Source organism: Lygodium microphyllum, chromosome 29 (assembly GCF_053477565.2).
Source record: "Lygodium microphyllum isolate KBCC chromosome 29, Lygodium_microphyllum_v1.1.10, whole genome shotgun sequence".
Lineage (NCBI taxonomy): Eukaryota > Viridiplantae > Streptophyta > Polypodiopsida > Schizaeales > Lygodiaceae > Lygodium > Lygodium microphyllum.
Genome location: NC_141163.1, coordinates 119,399,757 through 119,419,194, shown reverse-complemented (window position 1 = coordinate 119,419,194; position 19,438 = coordinate 119,399,757). Strand labels below are relative to the sequence as shown.

The 19,438-nt window shown below is 41.7% G+C and overlaps 1 protein-coding gene across 1 annotated transcript in view; it reads left to right on the top strand.

The window, feature by feature from the left end:
* Nucleotides 1-17,979, top strand: part of LOC148011081 (Nucleic acid-binding proteins superfamily) — a 229,967-nt gene extending 211,988 nt beyond the window's left edge. Inside the window, exon 15 of the transcript XR_015689510.1 lies at nucleotides 17,597-17,979. The gene's annotated coding sequence lies outside the window, so the exon portion shown is untranslated. The remainder of the gene's footprint in view (nucleotides 1-17,596) is intronic.
* Nucleotides 17,980-19,438: the final 1,459 nt, after the last annotated feature.

Genomic DNA, 19,438 nt, shown 5'->3' with positions numbered 1-19,438 from the left:
TGAATCATGTTGAATATGAGCAAGAATTAGCCATTCGTTACTACTATTTGACATGCCCATTATGCATCCACATCCAATTGTACATGCTATCCACATCCAATTGTCTAAGTTGAAACATTGTTGAGGCTTCAATCCACAATAATAGCTATTATGTTGTTATAAAAGAAGGATTTTCCTTTGTGAACTAAGCTACTAATTATATCTTTGCTTATTAGCAACAGTGTGGTCTATATCAATTATATTTTAGTCTTTCTCAATTTTACTTTTGGACCATATTCTTACTAAGATCCTTGCTTTCTACACACAATATTATAAGTATCATGTAACATCTCTTGGTCCTCCAAAAATTTGCAAACATAGCCTCTAATGGAGAAGAAGGAGCCCTTAAATTTAAAGATTATGCATTTCATACTTGGTAGACAAGAATCAAGTTGAAAGTGGAAAGGAGAATAAACCTTGGGTTGTGGCCCAGGTAGATGTATGAGAAGTGAAAGAATGCGAAGCCTAAGCCATCATCAAATTAGAGCTTGATGATACTTAGATTCATTATATACATGGATGTGACACTAGAAAAGATACTTGAGATGAACTCAACAAGTTGTTTGGATTTCAATCCAAGAGTTCCAAATTTGGGTTGTTAATTGAATTCTTTTGTTTAGAACTGAAATCTCGATCTTCTCTTGCATCTCATTTGAATCACATGAAAAAATTGTTAACTTAGCTTGTAGAAATTGAACTCAAAACTCAAGAGGACATTGCTATTGGTGTATTGCTTAAATCCCTACCTGAAGAGTATGACCATGTGGTCACAACTCTAATCAACATTCCCTCTCCTGGGGCTAGTTGGTGTCTTGCTTAAATCCCTGCCTAGAAAGTATGACCATGTGGTCACTACTCTTATTGGCATGTCCTCTCCTAGGCTAGTTGAAGTTGAAGCCTCTCTTCTAGAAGAAGAGAAAATACCAAAGTTCAAGGAAGAGATCAATGCAACTTCGAAGCATACAGCCCTCTACACCCCCAATCCAAGTTCAAAGGGAAGAACAAGGTCAATCACAATGATCCCATTGTCTGTGACTTTTGTTACAAACTTGGTCGCAAGGACAAATACTACTTTCATAGAGGTATTTCTTATGAAGATAGCTCAAGAGAGTGATGAGAATAAGGAGCAAAAGACGAGAAAGTGGAACAAGAAATTGAAAGGCATCATGAAACCCATTCCATGACCCTCAAGAAAAAAAGGGGATCTAAGAAGGCTTCCTCTAATGCTTCAACTTATGAAGGATTGCTTTAAAAAGTGTGCATTCTCTTTGTAATACTCCCTAGTCATTTCATAAAGCCCTTATAACTTTTACTTGTGCCAACCTAAGCCAAAAATATATTGCCTAAAAGTCCTAGTCTCCTAGACCATCCAAACATGTAAGCCACAAATGATCAAGTAAATAATGCCTCTAATCATATTGGGAGCACAAACCAATGAGCCTCCATGACACTCAAGGGTGGACTTGTCCCTAGTAAGTCATATGGTGACTAAAAATATTGTCATGCACAAAGCTACATACAATCATGAGTTTGAAATGGGGTGCTATAAATCACAAACACATTATACATATTTAGGATATTGCACAAGAGCCACATTACTTAGGTTAATTGGTTTACCCTATGGTTGTACCCATTAATAAAGGAAGAGTCTCCCTACACCCGTTGCGTTGAGTGAATCTACCTTTAGCCACCAACCTTATCTTCCTAGAAACCATTAGTAGAAAGGTACCTATCAAAACCATTATCCAAATCCATTATCTAAAACCACTTGTGTGTAAGGCTATATAAAGGCATCCTATTTACATGAATAACAATTTTTTGTGAGTTTACTTTCATTGTGGTGCAATTGTATTTGAGTAATTTCTATCCCTCTCATCACCTTTCAAATGTCTCAACATCAAGAGGGAAGGTGGTTGCCTCCATAGTGTACACACTAGATGTTTTGGTGGCGGTAGGGTCATGGTTGCTTCAAGGCATTTGCTAGCTTGGATATCTCTAACTACTACTAAAAAGCTAACATTGTTTCTCCACCTTTCTATCTTGTCTTGATCCCTCTCTGAGTGCATGGCCTCATCTAATACTCTTTGAGATTTCACTTATGTAACATTTAGCTGCTAGCCATGGCTGTATAGATTTGTTTGTCTCAAATGTACTTAACAAAGGCCTTGCTGTTTGGTCTTCTTGTGGTAGGGATTTAATTATATTAGCTTAATTGATTTAAAAATATCTCAAATGTGCTTAACAATAGCTTTAAAAATGGCATTGGTGTTGATTATTTTTGTTGTAGGGATTTCATTACTTAGGCTTCAAACCACCTTGGAGATGTAGTCATGTATATTCTCTCCCTCTAATTGCTCTAAGTGCTGAAAGGGGAGTGGAACCTAGGAAAAAGAGGCTTGGCGGTGAGAGCTATGGTGGATGGAGAGCAAGAGCAAGAGAGAGAGTGAAACTCAAAGTGGAAACTCCAACAACCACAATGTGTGTCCGGGCCTTCCTTTACTCAAATTGTCACTAAAAGAATAAAGAATAAGTGATTGTGATGGGCGCCCACCACCTGTAGTATGCAATGGCGGGTACTGTCAATGTAGCAAAGTGTAGTAATACACGGGCGGCTAGGTGGAGGTGCCTTTACTCCCAACAACCTCCCACTTAAAGGCGAATCTTAGAAAAAGAAAAAGATAGTACAAGATGTACACATGTACAACAGGATGAGGAAAAAGATGCAATTTCATCCAATGCCCATCGATCTCTTGAGGAAGGCAAAGTGCTCTGTAGTGAGGCTCTTCGTGAGCAAGTCTATAGGATTTTGCTCAGTCAGAATCTTGACAAGATCAATAGACCTGTTCTCAACGACCTCGCGAATGAAGTGATATCTCACCTCAATATGTTTTGTCTTCGCATGGAAGACCGAATTCTTGGCCAACTGAATGGCATTCATAGAATCTGAATGCAGTGTAAGCATAGTATCTGTCATACCAAGGTCTGTAATCAAGCGGCCTCACTAGATAGCCTTCTTGAAAGCCTTTATGGTTACAATATACTCGGCCTCTGTAGTAGAAAGGGTTGTATACTTCTGCGCCTTGGACATCCAAGAGATAGCCCCTCCAACATAAGTGAATACATAGCCAGAAGTGGACTTCCTACTATCTGCATGCCCTACATAATCAGAGTCAGTGTACCCCATAACTCTTGTATCCTGGCTGCCATAGCAAATACACATATCTATTGTGCCCTTCAGATACCACATGATACCCTTCACGACATCCCAATGTTTCTTGCCAGGTGTAGCCATATAACGTGCCACAACCCCAACTGCAAAAGCAATATCTGGACTGGTGGCTATCATGGCATACATAAGACTGCCCACAGCTAATGCATAGGGAATTCTGGTCATCTCGGCCCTCTGCTCATCTGTCTGTGGACAATGGCCCATAAAACCTTCACATGAGAAGGTAATGGACAGCCAATAGGCTTAGCATCCTGCATACGGAAGCGCTCAAGGACTTTATGAATTTACTCCCTCTGTGACAGATAGAGTAGTCCCTATCGTGCCTAATGTGCATATCAAGTATATGAGAGACCTGTCCCAGATCTTTCATCTCAAAGCTCTTCTTGAGCTGAGCCTTAAGAGCATCTAGCTCCTCATGAGATGTCCCTGCTAAAAGCATGTCATCCACATAGAGTACCAAAATCAGTAAAGAACCGTCACGGGCTTTCTTCGTGTACAAGCACGGATCCATAGTACTACGGCTGTAGCCCTGTGACTGCATGAATGCATCAAACTTATGGCACCATTCCCTAAGTGCCTACTTCAAGCCATATAGACTCTTCTTTAGCTTTCACACTAAGTGTTCCCTGTCAGGGTCTGCAAAGCCCTTAGATTGCTCCATGTAAATCTCATCATGCAAGTCCCCATGTAAAAAAGCCGTCTTGACATCCATCTGGTACAAGTCCAGGTCAAGCTGTGCAACCAAGGCCAAGACTAAGCATAGGGTGGTCATCTTGACCATAGGAGAAAAGACTTCATCAAAGTCAACACCATGCTCTTGCTTAAAACCCTTAGCAACCAATCAAGTCTTGTATGCTGGCTTGGCGTGTCTAGGGGTACTTTTCAGCTTGTACACCCACTTGTATGGCAAAGCCTTCTTATCCTGAGGCAAGGAAACCAAATTCCAAGTCTGATTCTTATGCAATGAGTCAAGCTTAGATTACATAGCCCTCTCCCAAGAGTGACAATCATCCTTGTGCATAGCCTCATCATAAGTGAGAGCCTCTTCTGCATCTGTAACCAGTATATAATCCATAGAGGGCGCAAAACAATCAAGAGGTCGTTTATCTCTAGTAGAACACCTCAACCTAGGCTCTGTTGCCTAACTGACATCATGTCTAACATCAGCATGTCTAACATCTGGGCCATGAGCATTAGGTGATGTTGCACGCTATTGAGCTAGCTGTGGAGCGGGTTGAATGGAATCAGGTGGTTTTTCCTGAAAGATAACTCTACATACCTCAACCACTTTCTCAAGCTGCATATGCATTTTGTCCTCATGAAAGATGGCATCATGGTTGCGGATCACTTTCCGTGCATGTGGATCCCATAGACGGTAACCCATCTCTCTTGCATCTCCATAGCCAATGAAAATGCATTTGACACTTTTAGGATCCAGCTTATTGTGTTTGTCCTTGGGCACATGGCAGAATGCCTCACATCCAAAGACACGAAAATGATCATAAGAGGGGGGCTTGCTTGCCCAGACCTCCTCTACAACTTGAAAGTGAATGCCATTGCTAGACGACTTGTTAGTGAGATGCACCACAGTAGTAATTGCCTCAACCCAAAAGTGATGCGGTAAGCCAGCCTGGCTAAGCATGCTATGGACCATTTCCTGAATGGTCCTATTCATGCGTTCAGCCATATCATTCTAGGGTGGGGTGTAAGGGGTGGTCAACTAATGCTTAATACCCCGCTCATCACAAAACTGCTCAAAAGCACATGATACATACTCACCCCCATTATCTAACCTTAGGCATTTTAGACTGGTTCTCTGCTAATGCAAGCCAACACTGAAATATGTCTAAGACATTGGATTTTCTCTTGATGGGATAAGCCCAAACCTTCATGAGTAATCATCTATGAAAGTAACAATATTTGCCCCACCGAGTGACTAACAGGGCATGGGCCCACATACATTTGAGTGCACAAGAGCCAAGGGCTCACCCATGCGTTTCTTACCAGACTTTTTATGCATATTTCTAGTCTACTTGCCATACAAACAATGATCACAAGAATCAAAATGCGAAGAGTCAAAAGGCGGAAGATACTACAAAGCACGGAGTATTTTCATTCCTTTAAGGGACATATGCCCCAAACGAGCATGCCAAAGAGATACATGAAAAATAGAACCCATAGACAAAATATGATCCAAGGTAGCTCCAGATACAATTAAGCGATAGAGAATGCTAGACTTGGCACCTCTTGCAAGCGCAAGCTTGCCACGAGTAATCTTCCATGCAGAGTCTCCAAAAGACACAAAATATCCTACATCATCAAGCTGTCCAACTGACATAAGGCTGTGAGTCAACGCAGGTACATAGCATACATCATGCAAAAAAAAAAGAACTACCAAAAGGAAACTGTAGCCTAACATCTCCAATGCCCACAATGTCAAGAGACCTGTCATCACCAAGATGCACAGAACCAGAGATAGTACGATATGTATGAAACCAATCTCTAGAGGGTGTCACATGAAATGATGCACCCGAATCCAAGAGCCAGCACTGCGCATACATAGAATGTATCTCAAAAGCCTGTAAGGCATCTCATGAAGAAGCTGCAAGTATGTAATCGTCATCTAAATCAGTGGCCAGCATGACATTAACCTCTTATATCTTCACACAGGACTTTGCAGGTACAATATTACAGTGAGAAGACTTTTCCTACACTTTCTCTTTTCCTTTTTCCTTGAGCTTATCATCGCACATCTTATGGCATTGCAGTCTAATATGTCCTACTTTCCCACAATAATGACAGGTAAGATCAAACTTCCGTCCACGGGATTTACTACGACCACGTGACTTGGACCTAGACTTCTGAGAGTCCTTGCTCTTATGATCATTACCATGCCTGCCATGTCTGGTACCTCTAACGGTCAATGCATGTGAAGAGCGAGAAGCATCATTGTTTCTCTTGTTGATTTTCTCAGTCAATAAAGCACTCTCAACATCTTTGATTTTCAGCCCATCAAGCTTGTTCGTTCATATGGCAATAGAGAAGAGCCAAGCAGAAACAACGGGTGCAAGTTGTCTTTAAACTCAATACCATGTGATAACAGATTCTTCATGATAGCATGAAATTCACTGAAATGAGATGATAGGGATGTCCCCTCCTTCATGCGAAGGTCCATTAACTGCTTTAGCGAATACATCTATGACGCAAGACTCTCCTGTGCATAAAGCTCCTAAATCTTCTCCCGTAAATCCCATGCACTCTGATTCTCATCTTCAACAACATTATGATGGACCTTCTGAGAGTGAAAAGATAATGGTAGACTTGCATAGCTCGTCAACTTCCATCTAAACATCATCATCCATATCCTCGGGTTTAACACCCTTGAAATGCAAGGGTTTAATCTGTAACTTCTGCACCAAAATGTGCCATATCTAGGACTTCCAATATCCATAGTTGGTGCCATCCAACTTGGCAATGTTAAAGAGAGCCGTGTCTTTCAGATGATCAGCCATACTGTCCCAAATCAAAGCAAAAAAGTAAAATTGCATGTTGTTATAATTAGCAGAAATTGCACTAAACCCACTGCTAAAACTGGCTAAAAGAGTGGATATCACCAAGAGAACCGCCTTCCACCAAATGTGACCAAGATAACAACAATATTACCCTCTTAGAAGTGCTCAAAATCTGCAGATTTTAGCTTGCTGTAATAAATGGCAGTTGTATGTAAAACTGTCCCAAAATGAAGCAATCACTGATACATATGTCACTGCAACTACTAGGTAGCAAGATACATCCAACAGTGAGTGTCAAGGGGCAAGAAGGTACCAAGAACTTCAAACCAACAACCTGTCAAGCAAGAGACATCTCATAGGTCTAGAAGTCATGCATGTAATGGGTCTCGGGTTAAGAGGAGAGACCAAGCACAAGCACAACTGATAGAGCAAGAAGCTCAATGCATAACCATCCAAGATGCATACAAATTTGACAAACCTGTGACAAAGATAGGTGGCTGCCCCAATAGGCGTATCAAATCAGGCCACTATATACTAATTGCAGACATAAAGCTTTCAAGAGAGCAAATGCATACAATTGTCCCACAAGCTCAAGCTCAAGTGTAAGTAAGACTGTGTACATTCGAATATACCAAGAGGCTCTTAGTGGAAGTAAAGCCAGATGCAAATAGAGCAAGCAACGCTCTAATACATGGAGTACATAGCATCAAACATGTAAATCCCAGTAGGGTACATCCGGAGCATAAATCCCAAGCTATCTCAGATCCGTAAAGCATAAGCCTGAAAGCATTCAAAGAGCATGTAACTGACAACCAAATGTAATGCCCAGTAGGTCCAAAATGCTCAAACATATCTAACGACGAAGCTCCAAGTGACTGTCAAGCATGGGCAAACCAAGTGGCATCCATATCTGACCAAAGCATAAATGCAAGAAGCCTTAATGTCAAGTAGCGACAATAGGTATAAACTAGTCCAAAGCATGCCAACTGAAGCCAAATTCCAGTGAATGACGACCAAGGCGGAGCCTAATCCAAGCTCAAAAGCATTTCGGAACCAAAAGGAAGCATTTGACAATCTCCAAATACATCAGTATGACCATTCAAACCTCCAGTAAGCACCCCGTATCCAAGAACCAATGCATACACCAAGTAAATGAGCTCTATCCCAATGTATTACAGCATCATATTAACTATTAAATGAAGCTCAAACGGTGTCCAAATCTGCTCTAAATCAATCCCAAAGCATAGACATAGCATCCCTTGAGTTCTTGAATGCTTGAGTGCTAAGAACTCAACACAAATATGCATCTTAATCAAGTGAGCTTCAAGTAGTCAATGTTTCAACATGAGTGCAAGTGTGCCTGACTAGTCCACAAGTTCGTTTCTTGATCAAGTGAGCTTGAAGAAGTTGATGCTCCAACATGAGTGTAAGTGTGCCTGAGTGGTCCATACTCATGCTATATTTATAATTTAGTGTGAAGAGTCCTACCTTATGAGAAGAATTATGATGTGCATGACCTTGAGCTTTTAGCATTCATTCATGCCTTAAAAGTGTGGCATCATTATTTGCTCTCACCCTTGTGACAAATCACAAAAGTCTCAAGTGGATTTTTACCCAACTTGATCTCAACATGAGACAAAGGTGTTGGTGCGAAGTCCTCTATGAATTTGACTTTGAAATAAAATTTCCACCTAGAAAGGAAGGCAATGTAATAGTTGACACCCTAAGCAAAAAATTATTCCTAAATCCTTTACTAATGGAAGAAGTAACTAGTAGAGGATTTCTTGTGAGTTTGATTTCCATGCCTAGAAATTCAATTCTAGAGATTATAGCTACCGAAATTCCTAAAGACCTTGATTTTTTATTTCTCTCTATCACGCACACATTTCTTTCATTTTTCTATTCCTCTCTCTGTCACACACACACAAAGAAGTAAGAGAAAATAAGATGTCAAGGATTTTGTGCACTCAACATTCCAAACATGAGTAGAACTCTTATTCTTTCAATAGCTCAATCACCTTGGTAGACTAACCTCTCACCTATCACTTGCCTCTCCTCTCCAAACCATCAAGCTCATCACTCTCAGTCCTCCCAAGATTGTAAAAGACATATCGATCCTCCTCTTCATTGTAAATTCAATTTGGAGTAGGAGATAGCCTCATGATTCTAGTTCTACCTCCTTGTTCCAAGTTTTTGACCCATGGCCTCAAGCCTCCTCTTAGCTTGAGCTAACACACAAGAGAATGGGTAAGAAATGGGAGAATAAGGGAAGAAAGAAGAAGATGGAGATGGTGAATCCATTGGAGTGTGTTTCCACTTGTCCTCCCTCACACTCTTTGAAGCTCACTCTTACTCTCTCGCGCACTGCCTGTCTCAAGTTGTCTCACTCCATCTCTCTTATGTTGGTATGAAGTAAGCAAGAGACAAGAATAAGAATAAGCCTAGACTTGAATTGGCTTCTATTCAAATTTTCCAAATTTTACACATGGAACGTTTCAAAATTTCCCCTTTATTTGGGTATCTTAATATTGAGGTTCTCAATATGGTCTATTTTCCTTGAAAGACTTCGTGGTAATAGCCATTTCTCATTGACAAAGGATTGAGTTGTCTAAAATTTTACCAACAAGAGGTTTTTACAATTTTCATAGGAATGGGCTTTGCTCGCAACTAATCACTTACATCAGGGTGTTAACATTGGAATTAAATAGGATCACAAAAATTTTCCTCTAAATTTTGTAGCATTTGAGACTTCTTTTCCTTTGTTTCTAAGAGTTAATATTAACCCCTCATACACAAGTTCCAATCCCCTTGGCTCTCATTTGAAGGTCAATTGGTTGAAGGTAGATGGATGCAAATGCTAGTATTCATAGAAGAAACAATCATCATTGCAGATTAGTTGGAGATGGGGATTTACTGCAAGCTTGGGTGCAAAATTTTATTGTACAAACTTGTAGTAGAGGGAAGAAGTGTGGCCATCTATGTCAAAGGATGGACCTTCAAGTACCTATAATTTTTTATGTGCTTCCCAGAGGTGTGACTGCCTATCGATGTAGTGAATGATGCTCATAATAGCACTATTGAGAGATGGCTTTGATTCATGATCATTTGTATGGTATAATGCTCAAGCTAACAAGTTGTTCAAGCATGCTCAGTAGGTCCTACCCTTAAAGTACCTTGAGATGGTGGGCTAGGGTCCTAGAGCGACTCCTAGCTATATTGGGTGGGTGTGTATATGTGTGTTTTTTTAAAACTAGAGTTCAAGGATAGGGTACAATGTCCTTCGGAGGAATCCTTCACTCAATAGGTATTCCTAATAGATTCATGAATTCCAATGGTGGACTCTAGGAAGAAGAGGTGGGTACACATGGCAAACATACTATCTACAATATCTTTAAGGACATCTATGTAGGATGAAGACAATAGTAGTGCTCCAAGGTGTAGTCACACCATCACGATTGCATTCACATTTAAAAATAAGGGTGGGAGCTTGTCTCCATGGGTGTAGTCTTGATTGTTGGAGAAGCTTCACCCATAACCATAGATAATTACAGGTAGTGATGAGTGAGAGGTTAGGGTAGTCTCCATGCAAAATTAGTGAGAGTATACAAGGTCCATGGATTGGAATAGGTACATCTTATCATTATCAAGGGGTCGTACATTTGGAATATTGGGGAAACAATATCTTTCATTCTCCTTTTCACTATAGTCATTGCTTGAGGATAGGGACAATGCATCAGATCAACTTGTTCATTAGGATGTGAGTAGCAACATGCAAACTAGGCTTGGCCATAACATTCTAAAATGGTCCATAATACCACTTCGGTTACCCCCAACCATGCATCCTTGGGCTTCATTTTGAGGCAATGACTTCTACTACCTTGGAGGCAACATGCTTTGTAGAAGGCTTCTAGATTTTGTTGGTTGAGCTAATTATGCTATGCTCTCCCCCATTCTAATGAGTGATTATACAATTTGTAGAGGGAGAGTCCTTTTGAACCTTGGCTCATCATATACTTTAAAATCTAATGTCACTCTGATATCTGATTAGGGCCTATCTTGGGACTTAAATAGGGGTTCCTTTTTCTTCTTCCTACTATGGGATTTCAAGTGGGAGGTTCATTACCTTTTGAGTGGGGCACTTAGGGTCTTGATCATTCTTTTGTAGACCTCTTGGTATTTTTGGGTGAATTCCCCACCTTCTTGGGCATCTAATGTTTCTTTTGCCTCTTTTATGTGAGGGTCAAAGGGTTTAAGCATCTCTATTAGTTGCCTCATGTGATCGATGGTGGTTCCATAGTTGTTTCTACTAGGAGTTGAAGGTCTTCAATTGTTGATAAGGAAGAGGAAACCCAAAGAACATGGTGTTCAATTCGTGGTCATCAAATCTTGCATGACAAAGGTGGTCCACAATCCATCCCCTAGTGGGTTTGTACGGCATCACTATGAATTCCCTCCTAATGTCTGCTTGCTCTAAGGTGGCATCACTATTAATTTGTCCTTAAGGTCGTCCACATAATCAACATGTTTTCTCACAATTCTTGCTATGTATTTTTTACACATGGACACTTGCTCCCTACGACGACTTTTGTGGAAGATGACATTACTAAGGCTTGAGGCCATGCAATGTAGCACCTTAGTATTAGCCCATTCTACCTCTCCCTCCAACCTATTTAAAACCGCTATGAGGCCATCTTCAAGTTAGCCTATATATCCTTGAATGCCAAGTTGAGTTGTGCTTTGGGATTGTTGACTATCTATGAATTCTTGATTTTATATCTCCTCGAGGTTGTGAAGGTGGGCCTTATATCCTTTAGCTCCTCTTTATTCCCTTTATTTCCTTGTCCTTCTCTCTTATATCCATGGCTTTTCCTTCTATCTCCTTGTTCCTATTCTCCAACTCTATCTCCTTCTCCTCCATTCAAGTTTGTACATCATGGTACTATTGTCATAGGAACTATTCATATGCCTTTTGGGCCTCATCCAAACCTCTTTCTTATCCTTGATGGCATGGGCATTATCTCTTTAAAGCTCCTTGCATAGTTTCTCTAGCAAGGTTTGGCCTCCTTCTAGGTAATACCCCCGCATACGAAACCCCCCCCCCCCCCCAATTTCAATAAAATTAGTTTAATTTATTTTTAACCCACCCCCACAGCCACTGTCGAACAGGTGGCGAGGGGAAGGAGGATGATGATGATGCTGAGGCAAGAGGAAAGGAAGCTGGCGATAATGCTGAAGAGGAAGGAGACATCGATGAGGGGGAGGCCATGGTCCTACCACCCCTTCTCCACCTATCAGCAGCACCGCTGCCATGCAAAAGGGACGGGTGATGGAACCACTCCACCTCCTCCCCACACCCCCCAACACCTAACCCCCCCCCCCCCCCCCCCCCCCCCCCTAATCATAAAAGGAAGGAGGAGGAGGCTTTGAACGGAATGTTGACAGAAAGGAAGGAGAGGAGGCCTTGAAGGGCTCAACATGCTAAGCATCATGCTAAAGTGAGAGAGAGAGAAAGAGAGAGAGAGAGAGAGAGAGAGAGAGAGAGAGAGAGAGAGAGAGAGAGAGAGAGAGAGAGAGAGAGAGAGAGAGAGAGAGAGAGAGAGAGAGGGTGTGACAGAGGGGGAGAGAGAGAGAGAGAGAGAGAGAGAGAGAGAGAGAGAGAGAGAGGGAGAGAGAGGGTGTGACAGAGAGGGGGGGAGAGAGAGAGAGAGATAGAAACCTCTAGGAGATTCTCCTTCTCTTCCCCTCCTTAGAGAGTGGCCACACGTGTTTACCCTTTCCCTCCTATCTACAAGCTTAAACTCACCCATCGCAATAGAAGGAAGTCGGCCAGCACACCATCTCTCCGACGAGAGAAAGAGAGAGAGAGAGATTTTTAAGCTGAAAGTATGGATAGCTATCTTTTGTTGGTCCATATTATCATGTATGATGCATAAGTTTTTCTCTAGTGTAACAAGTGGGATACGCACCGACTAGGGGTTAGACACCCAGTCACACCGACCAGGGTATATAAGGTGTAAGAGTCCTAGATTAGGACAACCAGTTATTATCAAGAACATACTCTTCACCTTCATCTCCAGCTTTTGTGGCTTCCTTCTCCCTTCTCTCCTCCTTTCTGTCTTTCTCTCTCCTCTTCTAGTCATCTTTTCTCTTCTTCTTGCTCTCTCTTCAACTATTTTCCTCTCTCCTCTCAGTTTCATTCATTACAAGTGGTATCAAAGCTTCATGCTTTGGTCCTTTTCTCCTTTCCACTTTCTTCCTTTTCAAATCCCCAAAACCCTAGATACTCAACTTACAAGTACATGTACGGCAAGAAGGACTGTAGTTAACTTCAGCTTTTTGGAGCAAGCAGGAGCTATGGCTGGAGACTCAAACATATCTGGAAGTAAAACGGTAAAAATAGCAGGTTGTCACTTCTTTTCATGCAAATTTTAAGGGCTCCATGCCAAGTTTGGAGTCTCAGGGGTTAGAGGAGGATAAAAACTTGGCGACATTTTGCTTCAGCCCCTTTCTCTCTCCTCCCAAGCAAACTGCCATAGCCACATAGTAGAGAAGAACCCTTCATTTTCTCTAGAGTAACCATGGAAGTGCCCTCCTAAAGCCCCAAGAGTCTTCCCCTCTTGCCCCTAACCAAGGGCGATACCCTTGTGAAGGGTCACAGGCCAGGAGAGAGTCGGGTGAATAGCCCACAATTTGTAGTGCATTTTGCGTTGTTGTTTCCTTCTCTCCCTACCCCCCCTGCTCCAATCTTTCCCCCTTGCTGCCCTTTGCCACTCCAAGGCACTTGCTCAGCAATTGGACACTCTTGGCTCCTCCTTGATATTCTTGGCTCCCGGGAATCAACCCCCAAGATGGACAGTAGCTGGACAGCTTGGGCAACCATGGATTCTTCAAATGAAGCCATCTCTAATCTTGAAAGCTCAACCCCCACAAGCCCTTTAGCCTGTGAATGATTTCTCTTACTCGGATTGAAGACATGGAGCTCAGCATGTAGAGAGTTTTTGTGGCCAGCCATGAAAGCTTCACTTAAAGCTTTCCTTTTTTGAAGCTCAGCGCAGGAACAAGCACGGGAGCCATCATCATCATTAGGAGCATTCAAATGCTGAAGTCTTCTTCCATGGGAATGCCCCAACCAACCGGGCTTGATTGATGGAGCAAATGGGCATCATGATGAGTTATGCTTCAACAGTCTCCCTAAGCATTGAAGAGGTATGTCAATCTAATCTTAATCTCTCAAATTTAGCCACTTACTGAGCTTAATCCCTTGTTGGAGAGATTAAAGATTGCATAGCCTTTGTAACTCAATCCCTTTTGTATGCATGCATCATATCTAGTCCTGAAATTCATTGTATTGGCTGACATTAACCCCCATTTTGTCTTGTGACTTGGATAAGCCTCAAAGTGAATAATAGCTGTTGTAAAGTAAAGTGGGTAAGTAGCAGCTAGTGAGTCACTGGCATGCCAAGGTAACCCCTACCCCAACCCTCCTTCATTCCTTGCATCTCATGAAAAGGCCCAATGCATCTCATGATGATTGCTTAATAAAAATGTTTGCCATGTATACTCCAGATGAGGAAAAAAGCCAATGCCATGTGAGGTGCTAAGACAAAGGAGAGATGACCCTCCCTTACCACTTAAGATCTTGAAGGGGTGCACAACCTGGCCCGGGAGGAACTTTGCCCACCTCTCGGTGATCCAGAGCCTGATACTTGTATGTTGGTGCAGGTACTTTCCCCATGATCTCCACCTTCCCTAATGCAATGATCCCCTTTGGACACCTCCTCAATGCTAATGGCACTTGAAGTGCATGCAATCAGAAGAGATGTATGGCAATGAATTTACTTATTCATTGATGGCAGAGAAGATGGGTGTGCAATGATGCTTGGGATAATGCTTAGTATGCTTAGGATTCTATTTATGTTTTTGATCAGGTCTCTCTAACTTTGCTTCATCCATATAAGGCCTTTGCAATAAGGGATAGCAGGCTAGTGTTCTTAGTCACAGTCCTGCAAGACAGTCAAGAAGATCCTATTGTAGAAATTTATGTTTTGAATTTGGGAGTGAACCCTATAGCTCACCTTGAAGAGGGTTTTGTCCCCTCCGGTTTGAATCAAAAATCTCCCCAATCTGAAGCTATGGTTTGGAAGTTAAACCCATTTTTGTGCTCTAGGGTCACTGTGGACCGCTCGATGCCCCAAGACACAGGCACAATAATTCCACTGCAAAAAAATTTGATTGTTTTTTGGCACAAAGGTTAATATCTCATCTCAAAGAGGACTTTGTCCCCTCCAACTTCAACCAAAAATCTCATCAATCGCACGTTCCTACAAAAAGTTACGCCCCATTTACTCACAGTAGGTCCTATGGACTACATCCAGATGGCTGGCCAGAAAGGCAAAATCAAGGCCCAAGAGGACCTCTAGAGGGAGATTAGAGACTCCTGGACCTCCATGAATGAGGAACCTGAGCTCGACACAAGATTACCATGGTGATGTATAGGAAATGCTTGAAACGGACCTGTACACCCTGCTCAATCATACCTTATGTCAGCATGAGCTTTGCCACATGAAACGATATAATGACATGGTGACCAACCACCACCAAATGATGTTCAAGTTTGATGAAGCTATCAAGCACATGGCTCTCTCAAACTTGAGGATTCAACATACCTTGGAGCAACTCACTACTCTTATTGCTCAACTAGCTACCGCTTCAGCCCAAGAGAAGGTCAATGACTTTAGGCATGAGTCTAGACGTCCTCCACATTAGGAGCCATTGCATGGTCCATTGGGTATACTTGGTGCTAAGGGGATTCCCCCCTTCTACTTATGAGATTGGTGAATCCTCTCATGCACAGGATGAGCCCCTATTGAATTCCCCTGTCAACCATGTAGCCAACATCCCGCTGAGTCCCTCCCCCACCCTTGGTCAAAATTCCCCCACTCTCCCTAGGAGCCCCCATGCACCCTATATGAATCACTCCCATCATGGTACAATATGGTACCAATTGCCAACATGGAAATCATGGACATCCTGGCTATAATGGACAACATGGGATTAATGCACCACATGGGATGTATGGATAGCAAGGCATGTATGGTCACCATGGGATGTATGGGCAGTAAGGGTTTCATGGGCATTATGGCCCTAATAATCTACGTGAAAATATCTTCCTAACAAAGTACAATGGGCAATCCCCCTCACCATCTAACTTGGAGGAATGGACGTCCAAGTTGGAGTCGTACTTCAATATCTACCCTCGCACTGATGATCAGAATATCCTTTTTGCTTCTCTCCACTTGGAAGGATTTGCCCACACATGGTGGCACTATATCAATTGAGAGAATCAACAGCTCATTGATTGGGAAGATTTTAAAATGCATATGGTCCAAGTTTTTGTGTCTCCTGTGGAAAAAGAGCGGTTGGCAAGACGATGGTACAGTCTTGACCAACGTGACCTTATAGTGCATGAGTAACAAATCAGTTCATGAACTTGACAATGTATGTGGAGAGTAGATGATGCTAAATTGCACAAGTATATCTATGGGTTGGAACGAAGCCTATCAGCAAATGTCATGGCCCAAAAACCTACCACACTCTTTGATGCAATTGAGCTAGCTGAGAGATATGCAAGAAAGTACCGTAAGAATGAACATTCTCAAAAAAGTTCTTGATAGCCTTGCATCCCTTCATAATCAGCCCCATACAGAGTTGGTTCTGAGACACTTCTATGCCTAATAACGGCCCCAAAGTCCCCACTTGCCCCTCCTTCTATGCTAAAAGAAAAACAGGCACTTTTGGGACAGCATTTGGCTCTAATTTTGAGAATAAGTATGATGAAAATAAACAATCCACTACATCACTTTCCCATGGATCCAGTAGCCAACGCTTCATTTCTCCGGATGTTGTGAAGGAACGGAAGGAAAAGGGGCTATGCTTTAAATGCAGAGATAAGTACACTGTTGATCATGCCTTCAAATGCCCTTGCAAGACAACTAGGTCAAGGTTCATAGCATGTATGTCATGGAAGATTGGCACAATGATGAGGATGACCTGCCCACCGATCACACTGAGCCTACAAAGAATGTTGATCGTGAGTAGTTCTATGACCCGAAGGATGGTTTCCCTTTGGTATTGAAAGGAGCAAGGAAACCGTTCGGTGAGGACCCTTTGGATTCTTAGAGGTAGACTTTGAGAAAATATAGAACGATTTGCATGATATATTTATATTGTTGGGTTATTGTGAATATGCGCACAACCTTTTTTGTTAATTTTTAGAGAGCACAAGACAACCACAAATACTTTTTCATTCTTTGTGGTAGGCTCTTATTTGATATTAAAGATGTAATTTTGTACCCAAACCCATGACAACCTCATTAGAGGTATGTTGTGCCATCAATATCCTGTAGCGCTCGAGTGTATGATGAAAGCAATGTCCTTAGCATATATGAGGAGAGTATGTAGGTAGAGTCCTTGTTGTGGTGGGTGGAGGATGAGGAGGGCTTGTAGTATGCAAAAGGAAATAAGCATAGGCAATCTAGGTGAAGAGAGTGGAGCACAAGAATTTTTCAAGAATGAAGTAGACTTCCCTCTTTATATGGGGATCTATGCATAGACCTTCTAGTGCATGCTGAACTATCCCAAGAGCTTGTCTCATGGAGTCATAGGATTGATCGTATTTACATTTGCTTGTTATCAAATTTGTTGACTATTTGTTTTTATATGTTTTTAAACTAACATCCTTCTTTTCAAATATATACTATTGTACTTCATCTTCATCCTTATTTGATTGTGCTAATATTATTTTTTGGCTATGTAGGTCACTGTAGATGATCCAAAGAGAATGATGAGTCAAGGAATGAAAAATGAGGAGCTATAGGAGATCTTTATGCATGTCTCTGCATCAGATGGTATGGTTCAGAGATATGGCATACTAGGAGTTGTCTCAATTATCATCACATCATTTAGTGTATTCTACCTCGACATACTCTAACGTGTTGATCTCTAGCAAGCAAAGTTGATGCTCTAGGCTAGCCACCATGGAGCGAGGCTTAGATACTTTGAGAGATACCACCCCTACAGGTACTCCAGGCAGGACAAGGGTCTCTTGGTTACACCTAGAAGCATGGTCGCAGGTGGGAGAGGACACATCTTGGATGCACCCCACCAAGGTATGGGTAGTTAATTAATGGATGAGAAAATTGATGCCATGCTCATGAATCCTGACTGGAAGAGGATGATGGCATACATGAGGGAGTTATATGATTTAGGCAGAACATTCTAGACCACTAAAAATATATGTGGGAGGGAGAGGACTATGTGATAATATTCTTGTATGAGGATTTCTCAGTACCTATGATGATCGATTGATTTTTCACTAGATGGATGACGAACTCATGCATGTGCATATGTCATGTAGATAGTCAAATGCATGCAAGTCAATCAAGAGGAGTGGCACCCTAAAGCTTGAGTGGCTGGATGTAGAGGATTGGTGGAGACTCAAGGAGGAGATTGCAAACTCTTGAAGACAATAATGGTAACAATAAGAGACAACGAGGGCACAACTAGAGACAATGATCGTGCATCATCTTGGGAGTGGCGGACATAGAACTTATTTGAATGATTTCATAAGTTTTCTTTTGGTTATGTTCACTTTCTTATTTGGTATACTACTTATACTAATAATCTTATTTCTAACAATACTACTTTGTTTTTATTGTAGCATTTGATTACAAACTACGATCACACAAGTTTGGAGATTCAATATGCAAAGAGGCATGGTTCCATTACTCTCATGGATAGATTACATATGCATAGCGGTCCGTGTGATATCCCGAAACTGATTTAAAATCTTCCCAACTTCTCGGCAAATGGACTTGAATAACTCTAAAATCATTAAATAGAGAAGATCTCAAGCAAAAAAAAAAACCTCAATGATCGTAACTCAACATTTTTTTTGGATTGATAGGGACTGTAGCCACCTGTCACGGAAGTTACCACGTGAACAAGAGTTATGAGCCATATTAGTCATTAGTGTCAATATCTATAGTATGGATGGTCCAAATATAGTAGATTTTTGGACAAAACTAGCATATTTTTTATATTTTAGATATTAAAAAGCTACAAAAAATTTTAGAACAAGGTGTCATGTAAAAAAAGCAAGTGGCTTTTCCAATCGATTTTGGAGATTTAATGCAAAAAAAAGAATTGGTAAAATCGCGCGCGTCACGTTTGTAGTTTACAGGCAACAAACAACACTCTGAATTGGGAGGAGTGATCTGAAAGATTTTTGAGGATGTATCTTGGGGTTTTACCTTCCTTTAGGAGCCAATGGAACCATCGGATTGCATCTTGAAGCCTTAGATAGCTGATTTTGCTAAGATTCCCTCCATAAAGAGCTCTTCTTCTCAGCCATAACCATTTTTCTCTAATTTAGCTATAAATAAGAGGCATGGGGAGCAATTGAGAGAGGTCTGAGAAAGAGGGAAGAGGCCCTTCTCAGGAGTATAGAGCAAGAGGGAGGAAAAGAGAGGGAGGTAGACCCCCCCCTTCCCTCCCACTGCCCCGGAGAGGTTGCGAGAGGGAGTTAGAGAGGGGAAGAATTAGAAAGAGAGAGAGAGGGAAGAAGATCTTAAGAGGCTATGAGGGTGGAAATTAGAGA